The 23,007-nt window shown below is 39.8% G+C and overlaps 1 protein-coding gene across 8 annotated transcripts in view; it reads left to right on the top strand.

The window, feature by feature from the left end:
* Macrod2 (mono-ADP ribosylhydrolase 2) overlaps positions 1 to 23,007 on the top strand; it is a 1,889,233-nt gene that overhangs the window by 354,534 nt on the left and 1,511,692 nt on the right. The window lies entirely within an intron of this gene.

The following is a 23,007-nucleotide window of genomic DNA, read 5'->3' as shown; positions in this document are numbered from 1 at the left end:
ATTGGACTGATATACAGTAAATGATCTCAGAGCTGCTAAAACTATCCAATGAAAGCTTGAGTAACAAGCATACTTAGAAAATCAAAGCCACCCAGGTCTACCACATTGAATTTCTCACTCTTTTATGGTCCTAGACATTCACTTTTCTTTGTTACTTTACAGTCTAAACCAGCTTAGAAAATACAAAGCTGTATGATTCATATAAATATTTTGCACAGTTATCCTAACGTATATCTAATGTTTATTTTGGGTAACCTAAGCAACACTAGCACTTTAATCCCCTCTTCCTCTTATATTCTTTGTCCAAATATTCAGCGTGTTGTCTGTGTGGCTTGTTTGTATTTCCTGAATTTTCACTTTTAGACATTATCTCTTGGGATTCCTTTGTGAAAATCAGTTTTATTTCTTTCTTCTGCTCCTCACCATTACCAGGCACAGTGATTCCTAATTAATGCACATAGTCTTGTCTATCCCCTGACTGTACTATTTAATTATATAAAAATTATGATATACCTGTAGTCAGTATTTATATCACTGTCACCCAGAAAAGGCTATTCAGAACTAAGAAGACAGTGTATTTAATCTCTGTCTCACATGATAATATGATATCCATATATATATATATATATATATATATTCTTTTGCCCCTGGGGTTAATAATTGCTTTTATAATTATTTGCTTGATTATCTATGTATTTATTGTTAATACTGCTCAGCTCCATTATCTGTGATTTGGCTTTTCTTTCTGGTAAAAATCTAGTATTATATCACATGTCCTTTTGAAGCAGTATCATCTAGAACGTTCTGACTTTTGGCTTTCTGAGCAAATTATCCTGTGGGTTTGGGTTTGGTTTACTGCCATGTCCACCTGACATCTGTCTTTAGAGTGTTCTGGAAACCCTCCTCACCTTCTTTGTCTTCTGCCTACCATTTCCTCTGTCTTTCATTTTTTCCCTTTCTTAGTTTGTTTTCTCATTTTCCTGCCACCCACTCTCTGTATCTTTCTGAACGCAATGGTGCCTTGGAAATAAAACTTGAGCCATTCTGAGCTTGGAAATCTGTTCACTCTCTGCTTCCATGCATAGTTTCGCTGAAAACAATTCTGGGCTGAATTTTTTCTTAGTACTTTGAAGAAAGTGTTTTTGTTTTTCTTTCGGAGAAGCTTGTGGCATATAGGCCCTAAGGTTTCTCAATTACGTGCTTTGATGTTCGTCTGCTTTTGCCATCACCTTCATCTCTCAGCAGACTTAGTTTACTCCGGACCTCATGTCCCCTACTTAGGGCTTTCTCAGCTGTGTTAGAGATTTTTTTTTTTTAAAAAACTTCTCTTGTTTATTCTTGTGCAATTTGTACAACTTTATATTGGATTTGCTAGGATAATCTCTTTCTCCTATATTTAACTTTCATGTCTTGAAATTTACTCAATTCTATCTTTACAACTTCTATTTTATTGTTATAATTTTAATAATTTCTCTGAGTCATTACTTTGGGATTCCTGAATCTTCTGTTTCATAAAATGCTGTTTCGTTTTTACATCACAGTTATAAATCTTCTCTTGTCTCTGGTTCTTATGGTCTTTCTGTCCCCTCTTTCAAATAGATTGCTGAGTCTTTTACTTGTTGTCTTAATAACTAATCTTTTATAGTGGATTCATTTCATCATCTTGCTTTCTTTACTTTCCATGCTTTCTAGTTTGGGATCAGTGTCATTTTGACCTCCATAAAATCACTAGTGTTTTGATAATTCTAGTGAATGTTTGTGTTCTTTGAGTTTTTTTTGACCTCTCTGAAGTTTAGTCCTAGTTATAAAAACCATTGCCCTGTTGTGCCTGTGATTTCTCTGAAAAATACATTTCTCTCCCTATTAGTGTGTTTCTGCTTTTCTCGTGAGCCTAGCTTTTAAATGATATCCTTTAAGACCAGCAAAACAAACAAACAAACAACCCCCCAAAACTCAAATTATCAAGTGTGTGTGTGACATACAAATAATGTGACATATTACTCTATCTGGAGAAATTATCTATAGTAGCTATTCTTTAGGTTTTGAGTGAGTAAATTTATTAAGTTCTTTTTCCTTTCTCCTGAGACTAGGTTTCTCTGTGTAGCCATGGCTGACTTGGAACTGCCTCTATAGACCAGAATGGCATCAATTTCATAGATCTACCTCTCTCTGCCTCCTGAGTGTGGGGATTAAAGACATGCACCACCAATACTTGGCATTTATTATGTTTGTAGCAAGCAAAAGTAAAAAAAAAAAATAATAACAAGTGTCTGATAGATAGAATTGGATGTTCACCTAGACTTGAACACTTACAACATCCAGCAGAAATTGACTGGGAAAACCCCATTAAAGCAGCCAGCTGGGCTTCCTTATTGAGAGGATAACAGACAGGGAGGAGAGGTCTCTCCAACGATGATCTTGTGCTTCTTTTTCTCAGTGCAGGTAGTTTATGGCATGGGTTAAACACTTCTGCTGGGAGTGGCTTAACTTCTGGTTATTTCTAAGGATGTAATGGTTGTGTGTGTGTGAGAGAGAGCGATGAGTAGATACATATACAACACTCAGACTGAGACTCAATGTCTCTTATATAAACAATGTTTGGGACCAGAAGTGCTTCAGACTTGGAAATCTTGGAGATTTGGGCATAACTGCAAATTCATAGCAGCTGAACATTGCTAATCAGAAAGATCCCAAATTTGGAACTTCTTGAGTGTTATGCTACAAATCAGAAAGTTTAGGACTTCAAAGCATTTTTAGACTTCCCACTTCCAGACTAGGTATTTTCAGCCATCTTTAGTTTTCTAGGATAAAATTCAATCCATAAATTAGGCCAGTAAAAGATTTTTGGTTTCTTTTCTTTTTAAGGATAAGCTACAATTTGGTGGGCTATACACCCTGGTGAAGATGTACCAATAGTCCAGAAACTCAGTGCCTTTTTTATATAGGGCCAAACTAGGAGACAGGTCAGTTAGTCTTGGTAGGGACTTTATAGAGACGAAGTCTCAGGATGCAGTCACTCAGGAGGAGGAAACAGTAGTTGGTACTTGCTACAGGTACAGGTTTTAGTGAAAGGTGAACCCTTCATCATCTGTATGTGGATCAGGGAAGGCCCTGCTATTCTGCTGAGCCCCACCCACTGAAGGAATCGCCATCCCCAGGGTCCGAGGCATTGATGGCTTTAACATGGCCGTTCTCACCTATACAGGGATAGATTTGTTCTCCACAGGCTAGTCTCCATATCAAACAGTGAAGCTTGTAATGCTTGGTTATATTAAACTCTTTTAATATTTGGAAAAATATGTATTAATCCAAGTTTAGGAGTAAAGGAATTAGCAGACTGTGACAGATTATATAGTGATCTCTTTGTAATAGAAAAGATTTATTATATTAGTTTCTTATAATATTTGGTAAAAGTTAATAATTTTGTTTTCTTATTTGTAGCTGGTCATAATTTGAGGTTGTCTAATTTCTAATTTGTAGACAACCACGGTGAAGATTAGATATTTAGACTGGCAGTTAGTGATACACAGACACCTTGTGAAGCAGTTTGGTCTTTCACCTCAAATAAAATTTAACAATTTCGTAAATTTTGAGAATTCAATTTTTAGTAGGCTGAAATACAGACAGAATGAATGCCAGAGTAAATTAATGGTGTTTTAATGGCCAATTCTATTAGACTGGACTGAATTGTCTTCAAGATATATAATATGTCTATTAAAATCTTGGTACTCTAATTTTATATATGACTGTACCACCATTAACATAACTTGATTAATATTATTCACTTTATAAGTCACTCTCAAAGTTAGGCAGAAATTTAAGTGTAGAATTAAAAGAATTGCCTTAATTTTTACATTTTAAAAAATTAAATAAACCTACAGGTTACTTCACAGAATGAAATCTATATTGTCATATTTTCAAGTTAGAAATATTGGTGCTGAGTGCCATCTTCCTACTAATAATTTTACACTACTGCCTTGTTCTAACTCGCATGAATTTGGTTTAAAAGTGAAAGTAGACGTTAAAAGAGCTCTATGTCTTGCAATGGGACATTGGCAATAGAATTCATTTGTAACATTCTTATCATCTTTGAGATAAAGCAATGATGCCGGCAAATGCTGCACACAATCTCTTTAGAGTCACTTTTCTGAATTAATGGACATGTACATTTATTAAACAGTAAACACAAATGTGGTCTTTTAAATGGCAAGGAGAGACTCCGATTCTCATGTTAGCTACAGTGAGTAAATACTATCCACGGGTGGATTATTACTGTGAAGTCTAATAAATGGCAGAGTCTATTGATGGCTTCACTTTCTAGACAGTTTCTAAATATGTTCTGTGATGAGGCCATTTTGGTCCTCCAGTAGCTAAACCCCCGAAGGGAAGTCTAACACTGCCCTACTTGGTTATTGAAGGTCCCTAAATTTAGGGCTGGTATAGCAGAGAGTTACCCCTTAGTAGGTAGTATTTATTGCTTTAAAAACTAAATTAGATACTTTTCCTGGCCTATTACTCATGAGTTGAGAGTTCAGCCTAACCTTCACAGAGTATTTCAGCAGAGTGCCAGTGATATTTAAGCTCACTCTAGTATTTCATGTAAAATGAGCCCCCAAGGTAACGACTCTAAACTTAGAGGACAGTGTTCCTATTTGTAGTGTAAAAAAAAAATGTGTAAGCTAGTGTAAAAAAGTGTAACTATTTGGAGTTATGTTTTTACATGAGGCCAGAACTGTGTAATTTACAACTAGAATGATTCCTGTGGCCTTTGAATGTCCACGGTGCTTGATTGTTTCTTTCTCATCCATGTGTTGTGAGGGACACACTTTATATTAATAAGATTGAATAAGGATCTTATGCCTAAAAGCCTAGACTGCAGTGACATATGAAGGTATAAAGAAAGAATGTTCAGCTAAGATAAAATTTCTAGAAATTTTGGAGGCAGGGAAAGTGTCAAGGAAGCGTTGCTTGGAGCAGGTATGTGAGTTGGTATGGGTAGGCTTCACAATGCTCTGCTCACCCTAGTACCACCATTAAGGCTATGGACAGTTTCAGATACGGGTGATCTCCAATGTCAGGGAGGAGAACTTGTTTGATCCTCTGCACTAGGGTTTTCTCTGGCAAAGAAAACTCAGTGCTACTCCTGCAGATTACACTGGGGAATGCCTAGAGGTTCCCGTCCACCATGTACTCCAAGGGAGTGGAGAAAAGGACGAGTCTGTGGACTTGTGGACAAAGGGCCCAGCATCCTCTCTCTTCCAGGAACATTCTTCTAGAGTATCCTTACCAGGACTGTGCTTCAAAGGCTCATAGTGTTCTACCAATACAGCCATTCCTGAATCGTATCCCTTCTAATTTCCTTAAACATATCGAAGACATCTCCACACGAACTGATTACTCCCAGATCCTTGCCTTATGAACAAAAAGTAAAATGGTTTAGTGAAGTGAAGAAAGACAGTGTAAAATACAGGTGCAGCGCAGAGTCAGTGAACGGCTGTTTACATGGAATATCATATTCATGGCTTCGGGACAATTAACTCAGTTACACCATAAAGCTTATTGGTAGAGGGAGGAATAGCACTTCTGCTCTGGGCAGTGCAACTCTCCAAGAGGAAGACAGGTAGATGACATGATCAGAGCGTAGATTCCACGTGGTGGGCTCTTCCTCCTCTTGCTTTGTTTTGCAGTGTTGGGTCCTTGAATACGATGGGCATTTAATTCATCACTGAGCCGGGAGCAGAGCTCTTCTTTTGGATAATAACCCGAGGGTAATATTTTGAGGAGGATGAAAACAGCTCTCTAAACAAACCTTCTTGTGGTTCAGGTGAGGCAGTAATAGCACTGGAAACAGGAAGAGGGAAGTAACTGAGAGATTTACATGTGGCGTGATGTGGCTTGCCAGAGGAGAGAAAGGTATTGAAATATATAAATATTCACAGCCTGGATTGCCAACTGAGAGGATTCGGGTACTTAGTCGAATATAGAAAATAGTAGCTGAGGACCATGCTTTTAATGGAAAAAGTTTACTTTTGTGACAAAAATCTGTCACACATCTGTCCAATGTCTGTTCTCTTTGTTTCCCGCCATATCAGGACTTTCATTTTACTTATGCCTATAATGACATCAGCTGGAGACACTGCCAAGCTTTCCTGGAAACTGTGCTGAGCCATGAGGGAGTGTTGTGCTAGACATCCTCATAGGCTGCATAGAGAAGGGAGGCTCGTCTGGAGGTTGTCCTGTCACCCGAGCCCCCGTGTGTACTGTCCACTGTCTAGAGGCATGTGGGTTAGTGGACTTTACAGTTGCTTTGAGGGCAGAAAGCATGTGGTAGGTTCTGTAATGACCAGGAAAACCATATCAGCCTCAAACTGTGTTTGTGTGAAGGAGAATTACACCTCATTGACTCTGTGTCACAAGCACCGTGGATTTTCTTTTCTAACGTCTACCTAATGCTAGCTGGGGACTCAGAGCCCATTAGTAGGCAGGGGCATTTTAGGCAATGGGAAATAAAATAAATAAATGATTAGAAATAAAATGAGCTATAGCAGTTAGCATCTGATTATTATATTCTAGGTTCTTATTTTATATCTGAGGCCCAGAGATGGCTTGGCAGATGACATCTGGTCAATAAGTGGTGGTGTTGCTGGAGAAATGCAGCCCTGTCTGAGGCCTGGCTCTAAGCTACTGTGCTGTGTGCAGGATGGAAAAGGTCAAGCATTTGTTTCTAAAGGAGACTAGACTGGGAGTAATAACACAAAGCTGTTTCTTTAATATACGTTTTGGAAACGTTAGTTTTACTGTTTTTAAAATAGCTTGTGTGAGGGTAGAGAGTTGGACATTAGTTAAGCCTACTTGATAGTCTTCTAGGAGCCTAGGTTTCACTCCCGGTACCCACATGACAGCTTACAGCTGTCTATACCTCCAGTTCTAGGAGATCAAATGCATTCTTCTGGCCGCAGTGGGCACTGCACTCTCATGGTAAACAGATATACATGCGGGTGACACACCCATATACATAAAATAAAAATACAAACTCTGTGTGTAATATACATGAAAACCACAGAACCACAAATAAATTTATAATATTTAAATATAATTTATATTAAAATTATATAATATAATCAATATTATATAATTATAATATTAATATAATATTATTCTCAATTATAGAAAATGGTGAGCTATGGTTGTTATTAGTAAAATTGCATTAGTCTGATCTCATCGATCCAGGTCTCCAGGTCCTAACACTGTGAAGTTTACCTTCAGAGGCTACGCTATAGCATAAAGTGTAAGTCAAGGCCCAATCAGGTGTGATAATTGAGCAGAAAGCTTCTAGTCTTTATTCTCTTCTCCAGGAAAGTTGGGTTCTACAGACATGCTCATCAAGAGGGAATGCATTCCTGGTACTAGAAATCCAGCTAGTACCAGAAAGTTAGGAAAGTCACGGCTCTTGTCGAAGAGCCTACAACCACCACTTTACTGAACCAGCACAATGCCTAGCAAAAATCGAAACATTTATCTTCATACCTACAGGAAAGTATAGTCCTCAGCTTTCATCAAGGTAACTTCTGCTTGCAATAGATGGAGACCTCTACGGAAAACCACAGCCAACCAAAATGCAGGAGTTCCATGCCGATGAATACACCTACCAGTGAACTCCTGCACCTAAGGCTCAGGGAACATTGTGGATGCGGGGGCAGAAAGATTGTAAGAGCCAGAGGAACAAGGAGTTTGCTGTGAGATGGTGTCCCCTCGGAGTGTCAGAAGTCACACCCATGAAGCTTCACCAACATGACTGCCTAAGTATTACCTGAACAAGGACAACTCATGTAGACATGATCATGTAGATGGGGGAAAGTCCATGAGGCTTCAGCCCTACACGAATAACTACAGACAATTAAGAAATACTGAGTGAAAGAAATAGCCTTCCACAGGAAAAGCACAGCAGTTGATTGGTCACCCAGTACAAATGGTTGTCCCTGGAAATGTACGTATAAAAAAAATGAAAAAGAGAAAGGGGCTATGTATGTGGGATTATTTGGAGGAAGGAAGGGGGAAGGGGTTATGTTATAATTATCTTATAATCTCAAAGAAAAAAAATTATTTAGAACAAGCAAAAAGCAAAAGAAATTTGAGTTAACTTTGCCCCTTCCTTTCTAGCTTACATGGCCTCTTAGAAGGCCCGTAACTCTCCTCACGTTCCAGGCTCTGCTTTGCTCTAGCAACAGTGTGCCTGGAAAGTGTCAAGCATGCTCCACCTCCAAGTTGTCAGCTGAGTCCCCTCCGTCTCAAATATTCTAGCCTTGTTCTCTACGTGGCTTCATCGCCATCCCTTTACATGCAGTTCTTATGTCACCATGCATGTTGTACTAATGCTTGGTCTGCTTAAAAAGACTTGACTTGCGCCATCGCCTGCTGCTGTCCTAGAGTAGCTTCTGCTTGAATGCTAGCGTGTGCTCATTGAGAAGATGTTCTGAATGCATGGAAAGGACAGAACGGGAACCACTTATAAAAGTCATAGTGTAACGGAGGCTGTGACTTTAGAGACAATTCAGTAGTGTCAGTTTGCTTTTCTTAAAAGCTACAGTGGAAAGCCAGTCATCCACAAGGATTCATTACACCGAGAACCAGGCACTATAAAGCACTTGGCATGCTTTTGTGAGATGACTTTTCTGAATCTTTGGTCAACTAGCAGTGAAATCTCCCATGTTTTGCAGCAATTGGGTATTTCTGGACTATTCCTAAATTTTTAAATGTTTTATTTTATTTATGTGTGTACATTTGTCTGCATGTATATATGCGTACCTCACATATGCCTGATACCCATGGAGGCCGAAAAAGGGAATCAGGTCCCTTGAAACCAGACTTGCATATGGTTGTCAGTTGCTATGTAAGTGCTGGGAACCTAACTTGATTCCTCTACCAGAGTTGTACCTGCTCTTAGCCATCAGACTGTCTCTGCGGCTTCTGCTTCTGCATTTCTGAGTTTTCATCAATATTCAGCCTCCAATACCGTGTAGTAGCAGATGTCTATTTGTTCCAATACGTGCTGTGTACTGTTGTTGATGGACCTTTCTCCTGAATCCAAACCTTCCCTTCTACATAGGAGACTGAAGGCTTTATTCAAACAAGTTTATGCATAGAGAAAAGCATTTCCTATACGGTGCTTGTCTGGGCTGCCCAGGGCACTGAACTTAATCCGTGGCATTACTGGGGAAAACAAAGGAAAAGCATAGGAGCTGAAGTCTGTTGAACTCACCCTGTGTTGACGATGGCCTGCAAACTCTACATGTATTGATTCTGGGAGACTGTTGCAGTCCCCAGGTAGAGCAACCAGGAGAGGCAACGCATAGCTCTTCCTGCCCTGCAGGAAAATGTAATTTTATGGTCTTAATAAGGGCGGGGTGAAATAAGCATAATAAATTGTGGTAAATGCAGAAACTCAGTTCAGCAGACACAAAATACATCGTAACAAAGCCCCTGGGTGTGTGAATGCGACCTGTGCACAGCCAGCAATGGATGTGGAGTAAAGCACGACTTCAGATGAACTCTTTCAAAACAATTAGTGAACAGGCCTAAAGCGTCTTGTTTTGCTTGGCAAACATTTAATTTTCTAGCGTGACCAAGGATCCAGCCAACGGAGAGGCTCTGATGTTCTTAAACTGACAAGTAGGCAGCCGTGTAAAAGAAAACTACAAATACATGATCTGGGGAAGGAGTCCACGTGTTTAAGTTAGATCAGATTCACAGAGTGCTGGGACCCAGAGAAATCAGCTTCACCAGAGAGAAAGGGAATCTTCCTTGCCTACAAACATCGGCCGTGTTCATTTGTTGTTCCCTGAAGAATGAGTACAACCCACGGTCCAGAAGGTTTTCCTATCCAGCATGTGGTAGCCGCACAATGACATGAAAAGTGGGCAGTTTACCCGAGTATCTGCTCATCAAGACACTTAGTGTTCTGCAAGAATGCTGGAGACGGAATTGGTTGGATGTGGTTGACAGAACAGTGTTCTTTGCAATCTGTGAAAGCAAATCCTGGAGGACTCAAAATAGAGAAATTCATCATGTGATTTTTTTTTTCTGTTTCGCATGCAGCTTTATCTCTGAAAGTGGCTTGCATACATAGTTAATGTTGTAAAGATAGAACAAGAGATAAATATTTCTTTTTAACCACTGTCATATGTCACTGAAGACTAGTGATGTAGGAGTTATAGACAATGTATAGGTTTTCTAAATATTTAAACCGTCATGAATTGGTGACCATAATTTGGTAATTACGTTTTTACTGCCTTGAGTTACAAATACAGTATAAATATGAGCACAAAAGTAACTTTGTGGTCGACTTGGCAGAAGTCAGGTTAAATAATTTAAACTCTGTTGTATTAGTATGGTGTTACTACTGAATGGGAAGCAACCGCTATTAAGTTCCCTGTGAAATAAACACAGTGAGATATCAAATTAAAGGGCACAAGCATATTAGTTCAAATCTTTTCATTATGTTTGGATTTTTATATTTAAGCCTCTCTACATTTTAAAACTAAATTTAGTTTTCAGATGAGTTCTTCTGGTCAGTGCTGCCTCCAGTGTCCCCTGTCCCAGGATGGGGTCTTTCTGTGAAACACTGCCTTGTATTTTTACCTCAATTGCTGGTTTCAATTCGTTCATCTGGTTGTTATTATAAGTGCTTAAGGCAGGGACGATACCATCATAATAACCTAAAGTGAATCAAGGCCGTCACATCATTTGTCCTTCTGTGCTCCCTTCTCCTCTTCCTTATCCCAGCAGAGAGCAGACATGCTATTATGTTTCGTTTTTTCACAATTCCTTTCTTGAGCTCACATCCTCCACTTCCATCTTGCTTATAATACTTCAGCTAAACTGCGTGGAATAATTGCCTGTACTTCTTATCTTCCACATCTCTCTCTCTGTTTCCTCTATATCCTTCACTCTTCCAAACATGTTCCTTGCCAAGGTCATAAATGAATTGTGATGGTCAAATCTCCTTTGCTTGTTTACATATGTCAGAAACTATTAGTTCAGGGCCTCCTTACTTCAGTTACCTCAGTCTGACAACTCCATATCTTACCCTTCCTCCATAGAGCTGATAAAAAGTAACGTAAAGTCAAAATCCTGAAACGGTAGATTTGTTTTTCATAGTTCTAGAGGCTAGAAGTTTTGAGATGCTCACAAAGGCACTCCCTGAAAAAGATTAATTCCTCTCTCTCCACCAACTTCTGATGGCTTTCCACATTCTTTGGTTTGGGACCATATAACTCTAGTCTGTCTCCACCCCCACATTTCCAAAGACACATTATCAATTTATCTTGCCTCTATTATTTCATGGATCAGACTCAGAACTGGAGGGGCCACTTGACAGTCCACTGTGATGGTCACGCCAGTCTAGTGTTTTTGTTCATAGTAGACGTAAACTATAATATTTCAATCAGCATGACGTGTTAATAACCAATGAAACTTTCTATTTGAGACAAGTCCTCCTGTGCATCAGCTACCATTCTAGAACCAATAAAGAGAGTGGTTAGCAAATTCCCCCTCCCATGGAGTTACAGTCTTGTCGAAGATAAAAAGAACTTTATCTTTTGATTCAAACATAGTATTTAAAGTAAAAGTCCCAGGAAATCTTCCAAAGTCAAGAATCATTTCCTGCTTGTGATTAAGCTGCTAAGACAAAGATTTATGAAATCTAGAACAGAAAGAATGTAAAATAATCATTTTCTAGTAGTCATACCCTATTTCATATGTTCTACCCATGTGTTAAAAAAGCAAAGAAAAGAAAACAACAATGTATGAAGAGTCGAGCTGAACTGTCTAATCCATTGGCACTGCTAGCCATGTAAGGCAATTACAATCCTGGAGTCATTGGGTAAAGACAGCATGGGATTGGACTTCTTCAAGTACTGTAGCATTTATGCCCACTTGTTAGTCTAAGTAAATTTAAGCAATTTCACTAGGCCAATTTCAGATAAACTTCTGACTCTTCATAAAACTTCTCAACGTCTACCATTTGTTTTCTTTTCAATTATCATATATTAGGAATACAAAATAACGTGTTTTATTGAGCTATTTTGATACATGTATAGACTTTGATCACATTCACCCCGTGTTACTCCCTCATACACCTCTGCTCCATTTCCACATTCAAAAGTATTACCCCTTTATTTCCACATCTTTATGTGTATGTATATGTAATAAATAAATGCACATGCTTTTTCTGTATGATATACTTTTGCTCTTGTCTGGCTGTCTGAATTATTTATTGTTAGTATCACATTGAGGTGCACCACCATCACTAAACTCTCATTTACCATGACCTTACTGTGATAGGAAATGCTTTCATGGATGTGCTTTCTACTGGACAGTTAATTCCGTAGGAGGAAAGACCATATATTTCCAGTTTTCTTTTCTAGCACTTACCTCAGTATTTGACATGTAGAGTATTTAAATTTAGTCAACTGTCTGTTGGAACAAGCCAGGAATGGGAGAGCTTGGAGGATGAGTGACCCACTGTACCAGGCTTTCCTTTTTTGGGGTGGGGGCACCAACCAGCTTTCAAATCATGACATGGAGACAGACCTAATGTTAGTTTTGAATGCTTGGCCTAGCTTAGGTGTTTCTGAATAGCCCTCTTAAATTAACCTGTTTCTCTTTATCTACCCTTTGCCTTAGGACTCTTTACCTTGCTTCCTGCTATAGATCTTACTACTTCTTGTGACTTGACTGGAGGTTGGCTTCTGGCCCTGGACATGTTCCTTTCTTTCTCCTCGTTTTCTTCTCTTTCTTCTCTTGTTCCTCTTCCCTATTTTTTCTCTTTGCCTGGCAGTCCTGCCTATCCCTCTCCTATCTAGCTATTGACCATTTAGCTTTTTATTAGACCAATTAGGCAGGCAAGGTGAAACAAATGCAAGACATCTTTATACAACAAATGCAGCATAAACAAATGTAACACATCTTTACACAGAGTTAAGGTAATATTCCACAGCATAAAAAAATGTAACACATCTTTACATCGTTAACAAAGGCAGTATAAACAAATGTAACACACTTTCACAGAGTTAAGGTAATATTCCACAGCATAAACAAATGTAACGCATCTTTACCTAGCTAAATTAATATTCCACAACAACCCACCTGTACTGTCAGGGTGTCTATGATTAAATCCTTATTTGTCAATTCAACCAACTCTATGAGCTTGCCCAAAACAACCAAGAAGAATACTGAAAGGACTTATGAGGAAGTATTATTTGTAGGATAGAATGCTAATTAATGTCCTAAGCATATATCTAGTAGGCAGTAAATCTTATTAAGCATGCAATAAATCTTATTCATTAACACTACTTGCTTTTTCTTTTAAACATTATTGTTTTAGACATTTATCCTGACCATGCAGTAGATGTTCCTATACACAAGCAGCTTTTAATTAAGGCCCATGGATGTTTCAATTTGTCAGAGTCAAAGATTTAAAATTATAGGCAGCTTAATTATAAGAAAGCACAATTAACAGTTCAACTTTTGAATGCCATTAACTGTGATATTTTAGGGACATGATTTAGAAGAATTGGCTGCATAAAGCGCATTTTTAAAAAGTAAAATGTGATATTTTCTAAGCTTTAAATTGTTTTTCAAAGCTAGTTTCTTTGAATAGATGCCATTCTTAACTTTCTCCATTCTCTCATTTTTCATATCTGGCGACTCGCGATCTGAAAAGCATTTTCTTATTAAGTATTTCTTACATGCATCTGTTTTTCTGTCAGCTCGTTTAATCACTATGGACATTAAGTCCTAGAATTGAAGCAATGAACAGAAGTAGCAGTTATGTTAATGAGCTATGCATTAGTGCTGCGTGCCGAAATATATTCCTAATGAATCTTGTTGTTGTTGCTTGGAATTTTTAAAAAATTTAGTGTTAATTTTCAATTTTTTTCCTGTGTGTTTTATTGTATGTGTACTGTGTAATTGTTAACGTGTGTACATGTGTGCATATAGAGAGCAGAAGTTGACTGTCCACATTTAATTTTTGAGACAGAGTCTCTCAATGCGGCTAAGAGCATAGATTTCATTTGTTCTCCAGTAAGGTTCAGGAATCACCTCCTGCACCAGGACTGCAGGCAGCTGACAAGCATGAGGACCTCTGTGTGCGGCTTCTGGGACTCTACACTCAGGTCCTCGGGCTTGCACAGCTGGCACTTTACTGACTATCTCCCCAGTCCACATTTCTATTTATATTTTATTCTTTTTTATTATTGAGATTATAATGTAACTACATCATTTCCTTCTTCTCTGTCCTCTCCCTAAACTGTCCCATGTATCACCGCTTCCTCTCTTTCAAATTCATGGCCTCTTTTTTGTTACTTGTTGTCACTTGGATGTTTGTAAATGTAAATACATATATATTCATAAATATAAACTACTAGTTCTGTATAATGTTAGTTTTATGTATGTTTTCAGGGCTGTATATTTGGTATTGGGTAACTAATTGGTGTACTCTGTTCTGGGGAAGGCTAGCCCATTTCTCTTGCCTCCATCATTCCTTAGTTGCCTGCAGTTCTTAGTATGGAGTTGAGGTCTTTTGGTCTTTTCTCTGTCTACTTTGCCATGCCTATTGATGCCCTTGTTCAGCTTGGGTCTGGGGAGTCTTGTTGGTTGTCGCTTCTGACATTCCTATGAGACACAGTCTCCATAATCTTGCTGCTCCTCTGAGTCTTTCAGTCTCTCTGTCCCCCTTTCTGCAGTGTTCCCTGAGCCGAGATGTGGAAGTGTTCTGTAGATGTATTCCTTGGGACTGCCCTCCACAGAGCTGCATTTTGATTGGCTGTGGTTTTCTGTGAGGGTTTCTGCCTGCTGTAATTAGGGATTGTGTTGGTTTAGTAAAGTGGTGGTTGCAAGTTTTCCTTCAAGATCTGTGACTTCCCTAGCCCTGGGTCATTGGCTAGGTTTCCAGCACCAGGCAGAATTTCCATCTTCTTGATCAGGGCTTAGGTTCAATTAGAGAACTGTTGGTTATCATCAAGGCATATGTGCAGCTACTGTGCCCTAAGGATTCTTATGCTGTGCTTGTTATGGTTCGCAGGTGTCACAGCTGGATGGGACTGTTGGTTGCTTCCCTCCTTCGGATGCCTGCATGGTGCCTTCTAGTCACCATGGAGGAGACCTTTCTGTCGGTTCTAGCTCAGGGGCCTCTGGGCCCTAGGTCTCAAGTCCAAGATGACTTCATCAATAGGAACTTACCTTCTACCTCTGAGGGATAACCAAGGGCACTAGTAATAGTCTGTAATATTGTGGGAGTCTGTTGGACAATCCTGACCAACTACTCAGAAGAGGTTTTCTCCAGCCTGCTGTTGGAGTGCTTGTTAGGTGACCTTTAGTTCTTAGAGGGAGCATTGTCAGCCCAGATGGGAAAATTTATTTAAATATATATGATATTTGTACAGACTTACATGTGTTATAGGGGGTTTGGGTGGTTAATGAGTAGTATTATTCCTTACAATTTTTTAGACATCTTTTCTATTATTTTACCCTATTTCCTAATTTTCATCGAGTTATTGAGAGATGACATTTCAATATACTTTACTATAGTCCAGTATGTTCACAGAGAGATGGGGTCAGCCTTCAGTTGTGCTTTAGATCATTAGCTTTAGAATCAGATCTAAGATTTGAATGTTGGCTCACTACTTCTAGTTAGGTAACTTTTGGGGGAGGAGATAAGAACTTACTGCCTCAACTTTCTTGTTTGTAAAAGAAGATAATACACAATTCACTAGTATAACTATTTTGGGGAGTGGAAGAAATAATTATTTGAAGCAGTTTGAATAGACCCAGGCTCTTAGAGGGAGCTGAGTAGAGATCGGGTCTTCAAATTAGGGAGAAAGAAGAGCCTATCCGGTTCAAGAGGGCACCACAGACACATTGCAGAGGTAGCAACTCAGCATTTTCATACTGGCAAGGAGCACTGATTAAAAAAAAAAGTTGGAGTCCATGAGCCCAGTAGGAATGTTCTGTCCTCAACATTCCTAAAGAGAGGCCCCAGGGATGGCACACATCACAAGTCACTTATGAGACTTACTGATGTTCCACGCCTGGGGAGGGGGTTGAAATCTATTCTATGGGAGAATTTTAAAGGGATAATTTGGGTTATATATAGAGCATCCTGTTTTTTTTTTCTTTACTCACTGCTGATAATAATGATTTCTATCTTTTGGGGGCTGTGATGATTAACTGATGAAACAAAACTAATATATTTAGAAAATTGCCTGGTTAATCATAATTGTTCTCTAGAAGTTAGCTATTATAAATTGTAAATAGGTGAGTGATTTTAAAGGTTCTCTATAGCTTTATGTAATTCCCGATAAAGAGATGCATTTGATTTTATATGAGCACAGAGAGAGGATGAGAGGTTTCAGGGGAGTCATGATCAGTGATTGTCAGGCACTTGAGCCACTTTCCAAAGTTGATCCAGATATAGACCTATAGCAAAGAAGATGGCCGCTGCAAACATTATGGGACCTAATTCTGAGTCTCAAGGACATTGAAACTTAGGACCCCAGGCTCACTTGGACAGTTCAGAAATCACAAAACATGAATGGAGAGAGCACATCTAGATCTCCTGAGAAGATCAATTTTTAGTCCATGACTTCTTGTGTACAGATTACAAAAGGATGACTTTCTCTTGAGGATATAATCCTGCTGCAGGACACACAGTTTGGTGTTCCTTTGGCCAGTTATCTTTGGAGAGGACATATCCTGGACAACCGCATTTCTGTGTTAGTCTGAGAACATATACATTATTGGTGGCTATGGTTTGAATTTCAAGTGGTCCTGTGATTTGCTTTGATGAATAGAATGTGATAGATGTAATTTTATGTAACGTCTATAAGAGACCACAAGAGACTTTCCTATTTAGCGTTTGGGAATCCAGCTCTGGAATCACTATGTAAAGATGCCCAGTCTAGCCTACTGGCAGATGGGAAACCATGCAGAAGAGAGCTGAAGTGTCCTCACTGACAGTCAGGTTACTGCAGGCTCAGCTCCTTGATTAATCTGAGGAGATCACAGCCTTAAAGCCATAGAAATGTGGGTCCACATGGTCCTGAGAAAGAATAGATGTGTTTTACTTCAAGTCTTGCATTTCGGGATGTGTTCTTATATAAAGCTATATACCTGATGATCCTATGTAAACCAAAACAGAAGGAAGAGATAATTCTCTGTCTACAATTTGTCTCCAGTACTGACATTCTCTCAGCTCCCAGTGTCATTTCCAATGATTAAATGTTGAGTCAGGACATCCGTCTTTACAGAGAGAGCCATTACTGCATTATATAGATCCATGTGGTCTACAAGAGCAGAAAACATGATGACAGAGATTTCCAGAGTAATTTCTTATAGACATAAGACCTGGAAGTGCCAGCTGGCTTATTACTCTTCATGTTGTCTCATGCTTCATGCAGACAGTAATAAAAGATTCAGGATTGTTATGAAGGAAGAACAGCTAAGTTCCTGGCTAGTTCCCATTACCAGCATCACCAGGTATTCCATTCTGATGTGGACACTAATGAATGCATCTGGAAACGAGTGAGTTCTAAGAACACTAGCTAAAATGAAAACTCACATACTGTGATGTGGCTGAAAGTCTGCTGGAAATGAGAACAGAAATTAGAAATGCAAGTGTAAATGCAGCGCTCAGGAGATGGCTCAGTGGGTAAAGTGTCTGATGAGCAAGCACGAAGGTCTGATCTCAGATCTCAAGTCCCATGTGAAAAGCAGGGTGTGGAGTGTGGCTGTAAGCCTAGCAATGAAGACTGAGGGGAGGCAGGGTCTCCCTGCCTAGTTTAGTGGAACAGCGCATGTCGGGTTACTGAGAAACTTCGTCTAAAAAGAAAAAAGGTAAGCAGAGAGGGATAGAGGAAGGACATCTGATAACCATCTGTTGATCTCCAGCCTCCATGTGTTCATGCTCAGGCAAGCACACACTCACATTAGCATGCACACACTTGCAAACATGGGGAAGGTGGAATGTAAGTAAATTAGACTTAGGGAAAGTTAAATGACTGGGCGAATTTTTACTTTTAGATCATTTTTACTGCCTTGTGATTTTATGATTTAATTATTCACTTCAGTGTTCCAGAAATAATATGTGCTCATGTGTGGACAGAGTCTCTCTACAGAGCCCTGGCTTTCCTGAAACGTACCATGTAGGCCAGGCTGGCTATGAATTCACTACTTCCTGAGCATTGGGATTGTAGGCACATGCCACCACACCCAGTCTCCCAGATAGGTAGGCTTCTAAACAGAGTTCATCTTTGTGTTTAGGAGGCCAAGTCGTCCTTTTTCTCTTGTGTGAGAAGGATGTGTAGGTCTTGGTAGTTTGTCGTTAGGCAGTCTTGTTTTTAGGGCGCTCTTGAGACTATTGAAACTCAAAAAGTAAAGTTTTATTTTAGAGAGTCAATTTTGAGTTCTCTTAGTGTGGATTTGTAGATCTTTATCTGCCCTGGTAAGGTGTTAGCAAAAAATGTTTGTACTTTTGGTAGAGAAGAATTTGAGTAAAATCTCATTGTCAGTTCTGAGTGTTTAGTTTTGCCATGGTTTTTGAGCGTCCTTTGTGTTAGGTAAAAGACATAGGATGCGTTAGTTTTAGTTCCTGGGTTCCGACAGGTGTCTATTGGGAGAACTGATGCTGTTTTCCTTTTTCTTTTCATTTTTCCCCACCCTGAGACAGAGTTTCTCTGTGGAACAACTCTGACTGTCCTATAGCTTGCTCTGTAGACTAACCTGGCTTTGAACTCACAGAAATATGCCTGTCTCTGCCTCCTGAGTGCTGGGATTAAGGCATGCTCCAACACTGCAGCCTTTGATGTTTTTTTCTTTAAGCCTTGAAAATTCTTGATTTGAAAAAAATCTCCTTTGACTATTTTTCCTCCCAGATTGCCTCATCCGGCCTTAATAGGAGCCTGGTCTCACAGCAGCTTGATATTCATAGGCTGGCTAATATTCCTGGGAGGCCTGCCTGTGGACGAGGAGTGTGGGGTGGGGGTGGGGAGGAGGGAGGTGGGGAAAACTGGGAAGAGGGGAGGGAGCGGAAACTATGGTTGGGATTTTTTTTTAATCCCTTTGTTTTATATGCAATAGAAAGACAAGGAACTGTACTATTGGGCGTCTTCACCTATTCCCAGCCAGACTCTGGCTAAGATAGGCAGATTGCTTGGCCATACTCTGACTGCAGTTGTAGTTTGGTACCCAAATGTGCCCCTAAACTAAATAAAAGCTCATCTTACATAATAGTAGAGAAGAGGTGGACCACTCAGTGGAGAAATGGCTAGCGGATTCAAAGAAAATTTAATTCAGTTGTGCTAGGCAGATAGAATGTTAATAGATTTCAAAACCCTGTCAATGGCTTTGTTTAGTTAGAAGCTATAGAACCAATAATTTTTTATGTCAAAACTGATATTTATGGCATCATCCAAATCTTTCTCTCCATTCTCCCTCTTTCTTACTCTTTCTTCCTCTCCCCCAACCCCATTTTTTTCTCTCTGTTAGTTTTTTTTTTTTTGATTGGGTCTCCATGTAGTTCAGGCTGACTTAAACTTGTGATCCTCCTGCCTCATCCTCCTGAGTGCTGGTGGTATAGGCATTAAGTAACATGCCCAGCTCCCTCTTTTTTTTGTGTCATTGTGAAGATCTTTTTCTTTTTGAGATTGTAATATGATTATATCACTTCCTCCTTTCATCTCTCAAAACTCTCCCATATACCCCTCTTTTCTGCCTTTCAAATTCAAGGCCTCTTTTTTTCCATTGATTGTTGCTATGTGCATTAATTGTTGTTACACACATACACATTTCTAAGTATAACCTTCTCAGTCTGTATAATGTTTCTCGTATGTATGTTTTTAGGGCTGACTGGTATTGGATAATCGGGTGGCGTGCTGTGCCCTGGGGAAGAGTATGTCTTCCACTCCCTGCTCTCTTCAGTTGCCCATAGTCCTCGGTATACGGTTGAGGCCTTGTGTTCTTTCCCCTATTCAGCTTGGCATGTCCATTGTTGTCAACCTTGTTCAGCTCACAGTGTTTAGTCATGTTGATGGGTGTGACTTCTGGTGTTACCAGGCATGAACTCCCATGACCCTCTGGCTCTACGATCTTTCTGACCCCTCTTCTGCAGTGTTCCCTGAGCCTTAGGTGCAGGAGTGTTTTGAGCGAACACAAACATATTCTTCATTCTTTCTGAATGCCTGTTGGAACTTCTTTTTTTTTTCAGGTTTTTATTATTATTAAAAATAGTTACCTCCTCCCATTTCCCTCTCCCTCCCTCCATTCCCCCTCCCCCTCCCTCTCCAGTCCAGAGAGCAGTCAGGGTTCCCTACCCTGTGGGAAGTCCAAGGTCCCCCCCACCCCATTCAGTTCTAGGAAGGTGAGAATCCAAACAGACTAGGTTCCCACAAAGCCAGTACATGCAGTAGAATCAAAACCCAGTACCATTGTCCTTGGCTTCTCAGTCAGCTTTCCTTGTCAGCCTCATTCAGAGAGACTGGTTTGATCATATGCTCCATCAGTCCCCGTCCAGCTGGCCTTGGTGATCTCCCATTAGATCAGCCCCACCTTCACAGTGGGTGGGCACACCCCTCGCGGTCCTGACTTCCTTGCTCATGTTCTGTCTCCTTCTGCTCCTCATAAGGACCTTGGGAGCTCAGTCCAGTGCTCCAATGTGGGTCTTTGTCTCTATCTCCATCCATCATTAGATGAAGGTTCTATAGTGATATGCAAGATATTGATCAATGTGGCTATGGGATAGGGCCAGTTCAGGTGCCCTCTCCTCAGCTGCTCAAGGAACAAGCTGGGGACATCTCCTTGGATACCTGGGAACCCCTCTAGAGACCAGCCTCTTGCCAACCCAAAAATGGCCCCCTTAATTAAGATCTATACTTCCCTGCTCCCATATCCACTCTTCCTCCTTCCCAACCATCCCATTCCCCCAATCTCTCCCCATCCTCCCCTTCTCGCTTCTCTCCACCCATCTCCCCTTCCCCCTCCCTACCCTCACCCCCGAGGCTCTCAATTTTTGACTAGCAATCTTGTCTACTTCCAATATCCAGGAGGATAACTACATGCAAATGGATGGAAATAGAAAACACTATCCTGAGTGAGGTAACCCAGACCCAAAAAGATGAATATGGTATGTCCTCACTCATTAGTGGATTTCAGACATTAATAAAGGACATTGAGCCTATAATTCTTGATTCTAGAGAAGCTAAATAGGAAGGTGAATCCAAAGAAAAACATGTAGTTATCCTCCTGGATATTGGAAGCCTGTTGGAACTTCTAACTCTGTTGCTTAATGTTCTTTTAATAGAGCCATGGATCAGCAGTCTGCTTGCTCCCTGTGTGCGAAGACTGCAGCCTGGCTGTGCTAGCCCGCACCCAAGTCCACAGCACCAAATCCTCCCTAATAAGTGATTCAAATGAAAAAAAAATCATAGACATAGACAAATCAACCCTACTGGTGTAGCTGCACATTCTGACTCTCCTTCCCCTGCATATTTGGTAGTCTTCCTGCTGTGGTACACAGAGATTAGGAAATTAAAGGTAGAAGATACAGTGTAATATTTGTGGTCTTCAAAGAATGGATAAGGAAAATGTGGTACGTTTACACAATGGAGGACTATACAGCAGAAAAAATAACGACATTTTGAAATTTGCAAGCAAATGGATGGATTTAGAAAACATCATATTAACTGAGGTAACCTGGACCCAAAAAGACAAATATCATATGTACTCACTCACAAGTGGCTTTTAGACATAAAAAAGAAAAACCAGCCTACAATTTACAATCCCAGAGAACCTAGACAACCGACCCTAAGAGAGGCATACATGGATCAAATCTACATGGGAAGTAGCAAAAGAAAAGATCTCCCAAGTAAATTGGGAGCATGGGGGAACTTGGGAGAGGGTAGAAGGGGATAAAAGAAGAGGGGAGTGAAGAAAAATATATACCTCAATAAAATCAATAAAAAGATTTGTGGTCTTTAGCTGTCATGAGGCACAAATGGGTAGGTTATGGGTAAAAGTCATAGAGGTTCAAATACGTATTAATTTATCATGATGTTACAGTCACAATTGCATGGTATGGAATCATTTTGTACCATGGTCCAACCAGCTCCCAAAGGGATAAACTGGCAAAATTATTGAATTGTCAACTCATGTTTTTTCTACCTTTAAAATTGGAATAACTGTAGAAAATTTATTCTGTAGAATTATTATCTGGTGAAAAAAAAATGGTGGCCCAAGACGTATGTCCCAGAACTAGTGCATGTTGAATGCTCGATGAATGGAGCACTTATAGCACTGAATGAATCTTATAGTAAAGATTTTTTGTTCATATAGGAAGGAACTTTAAATTTCAATTTGTACACCCATTACAATTATTTAATTGAAGCAATCCCTAACCAGCCAAATCTCAAGAACTTTGTCTAAAACCTATAATATGACCAATATAATTCATAATTAAGTTTATTATTGTTCATTAAATGGGCAACAATTGATAATGAGGACAATATTTTAGGGATGAAATAAAATAGAATAAAATTGCTCAGAATAATTTATAACCCTGTTAAAAGCGATTATTGCTGTTTGAGGGATCTGTTTATCGTTATCAAGGAGAGCCATGCAGAGTGTGTTCTCTTGTGTTTGATTGTTGACCTGAGTGATTCCTTCTCAGCTGTCATCTCCCAGGGTGCAGAGTCAGCACTGGATGCAGCAGCCACCTTGTCTCCTTCTGCTCCTCTAGGCACAGCATTCACCCAGTGTTTCTCCTTTTTCTCCGTCTGCTCTTTAGCTGTGCCTCCTGGACCCTCCTTAGCTGGATAGCCTAGGAAACTTGGGGCATCCCAAAGCAATCTCTGGACCTCTTTAGTTTTCCAGCTACGCTCATTCCCTGGTGATCCCACCCATCTCACACACTTATGTGAAATCTATGTATAGAATACTTCAAAATTTTGTCGTTGC

The sequence above is a fragment of the Myodes glareolus genome, chromosome 10, assembly GCF_982192425.1.
Source record: "Myodes glareolus chromosome 10, mMyoGla1.1, whole genome shotgun sequence".
Taxonomy (NCBI): Eukaryota; Metazoa; Chordata; class Mammalia; order Rodentia; family Cricetidae; genus Myodes; species Myodes glareolus.
The sequence above is the reverse complement of the archived record's forward strand: the minus strand, read 5'-3'. Positions and strand labels throughout refer to the sequence as shown.